The sequence below is a fragment of the Sinocyclocheilus rhinocerous genome, unplaced genomic scaffold (genome assembly GCF_001515625.1).
Source record: "Sinocyclocheilus rhinocerous isolate Xijiao unplaced genomic scaffold, SAMN03320098_v1.1 scaffold820, whole genome shotgun sequence".
In the NCBI taxonomy this organism is placed as follows: domain Eukaryota; kingdom Metazoa; phylum Chordata; class Actinopteri; order Cypriniformes; family Cyprinidae; genus Sinocyclocheilus; species Sinocyclocheilus rhinocerous.
The window spans coordinates 499,883-503,198 of NW_015670386.1; positions in this window are offsets into that span (position 1 = coordinate 499,883).

The following is a 3,316-nucleotide window of genomic DNA, read 5'->3' on the forward strand; positions in this document are numbered from 1 at the left end:
ATAGAGTGACATGCAATGACATGCAGCTGGCTTTAATGAGAAACGGATAAGAGCAGTTTAAAAAGAGCTACATACGGGCATGCACAAGGTAGGCTATAGCACATGCAGCTAATCATATAAACAGAGGCGGACTTAACCTATAAGTGAGGTACGCGGCCACTTAGGGCCCCGGGGAATCAACTATCTGATATTGTTGAAACATATTTGGCAAACGCTTCAGTGAGTATTTGTGTTCTGGAGAGCGTCAAATGTTCACTCACTGCTCAAAACTCAGAGTTTATGGTCATGCGTTGAGTTCTGCAAGCTCGCGAATTCTTGTTGTAAAAAGATTGAAGAAGGTTACAATTAATTAAATGGAGAAGTACAAGCATTTTTTAAATAATGTCTTCTTTTGTGATCCAAAAAAAAAAAAGGTACCCTGATATGGCTTTAGAACAGCATCAAGTTGACTGATTATTTACTTAAGTTCTGAAGGGGTAAATAAAGTATAAACAATGAGAGAGAGAGTGAGCAAAATAAGGGTTAGGCTTAAAAGAGGACATAATAGTTATTGTGTAGGGCCCCATACCTGAAATTTGCTTAGGGCCCCCAAATCACTCAGTCTGCCCCTGCATATTAGATACAGATAAAAAACCGAGACCGGTTTGCAAATGACAGAGAGGTGAATTGAACAGTGAGCTGGACCATTTACTAATAAAGGCCTTCTTTGCAGAAATGATGCGAAAAATATCCATATTTACAACTTTACAAACCGTAATCTCTAGCTTCCGCTAACACGCATATACGAGAGAGTGGCATTCCAGCAGATGACGAGACAAGGTTAGTTCAGTTTGTAAAATGTCATGTGGTGGAAATCCTTGATCCTTTTTTTAACCAATATTTTCATTTCTTTTTAGTTAATATGTTTCTCATGTGACATGACATATAGTGCTTTGTTGACTACTGTTTTGATGCTTCTGTGGTGTTTTTATTTTTTTCCTCCCCATCCACTTTCATTGTATGGAATAGAGCAGTGCAAACATAATTCAAAACATCTTTTGTGCTCCACGGAAAAAAAAGGTCATACAATGCATTGAGAAAGTATTCGGACCCCCTGAATTTTCTTATGTTGCAGCCTGATACTACAATTGTTTAAATTAATTTTCCCCCTCATTAAGCTACACTCCGTACCTCATGATGACAAAGTGAAAACAGAATTTTAGAAATGTCTGTAAATGTATTAAAAAGAAAAAATTGAAATATCACATTTACATAAGTACTCAGTACTTAGTTGAAGCACATTTGGCAGCAATTACAGCCTCGACTCTTTTTGGGTATGACACAACAAGCTTTGCACACCTGGACTGGGGGATTTTCTGCCATTTTTCTTTGCAAATCCTCTCAAGCTCGGTCAGGTTGGATGGGGACCGTCGGTGGACAGCCATTTTCAGGTCTCTCTAGAGATGTTCGATTGGGTTCAAGTCAGGGCTCTGGCTGGGCCACTCTAGGACATTCACAGAGTTGTCACTAAGCCACTCCTATGTTGCCTTGGCTGTGTGCTTAGGGTCATTGTCATGTTGGAAGGTGAACCTTCGGCCCAGTCTGAGGTCCTGAGCACTGAGGAACTGATTTTCACTGAGGATATCTCTGTACTTTGTTCCATTCAGCTTTCCCTCAACCCTGACCAGTCTCTCAGTCCCTGCTGCTGAAAAACACCCCCACAGCCTGAAGCTGCTACCAGTACACGTTACTTTTGGGATGGTACTCTGCAGGTGATGAGCGGAGCAGGTTTCCTTCAAACATGATGCTTAGAATTGAGGTTCATCAGACCAGATAATCTTGTTTCTCAGAGTCCTTTAGGTGCTGTTTTGCAAATTCCAAGCGCGTTTTCATGTGTCTTCACTGAGGAGAGGATTGTGTTTGGCCACACCGCCATAAAGCCCAGATCAGTGGAGTATTGCAGTGATGTTTGTCCTTCTGTAGGTTTCTCGCATCTGCATATATGATCATGGAGCTCAACTAGAGTGACCATCAGGTTCTTGGTCACCAGTCTACACAAGGCCCTTCTCCATCAATTGCTCAGTTTGGCCAGGAGGCCAGCTCTAGGAAGAGTCATTGTTGTTTTAAACGTCTTCCATTAATGGTAATGGAGACTACATGGTTCTGTGAGCTCTTGGAAGAGTCCTGGTTGTGCCAAACTCCTTCCATTTGAGAATTATGGAAGCCTTCAGTGCAGCAGAAATTTTTTGTAGCTTTCCCCAGATCTGTGCCTCGATACAATCCTGTCTCTGAGCTCTGCAGGCAGTTCCTTTGACCTCATGGCTTGGTTTTCGCTCTGATATGCATTGTTAGCTGTGAGGCCTTTTATAGAGAGGTGTGTGCCTTTCCAAATCATGCCCAATCAATTTAATTTACCACAGGTGGACTCTGATCAAGGTGTAGAAACGTCTCAGCAATGATCAAGAGAAATGGGAGGCACCTGAGCTAAATCTCAAGTGTTGTTGCATACTGAATACTTATGTAAATGTGATATTTCAGTTTTTTCTTTTTAAATTTTATAAATTTACAGACATGTCTAAAAGTCTGTTTTCACTTTGTCATTATGAGGTACGGAGTGTAGATTAATGAGAAAAAAATGAATTTAAACAATTGTAGTATCAGGCTGCAACATAACAAAATTGAAAAGAAAAGTGAAGGGGGTCTGAATACATTCTGAATGCACTGTAAGGGTTTGGAATGACATAGAGGATGAGTAATTTAAATTTGTAGTGATCTATCCCTTTAATAGGATCCAGAGATATCAGACACTTGTGGTGAACTCTAAGTGATACTGCAATAATTCACAGTTCTATATCTCCCCAGTCTGAGTGAGCTGGTTAGGTGGTAAAAGATTCCGAGAATGGCACTGCATTTGTTTTCTGTCTTTGCTCGCTGGCATGGGGCAGTGTGTGTGGCCGGGCTCCAGGGCACTGCCTCTGGTTCTGGGCGTCCCGACACTCTGCCCTCTGGCTGCTCTCTCTCGCTCAGCCACAGAGATCTAAGAAACCCCTGAGGAATGCTTTTCACCAGCCACCCTGCCAACCCGTCCTGGGCCTGCACCATGCTTTATAGCAACCCACAAAGGATATGGAGAAGAAATGAAAGGAGCAGGCAGGAGTGACATTTAGGAGGACTGTGTTGACTAATTCTGCATTCCAATCACGGCTGTGGCTCGTAGCCAGCGAGCCATATTTTTGGTACGCTGCATTTGTGAAATGCTCTTTCTGTCTGCTGCATGAATTTGAGCACAGTTAAGATAAATCGATACGATAAATCATTTCATATGACCTCCACAGCC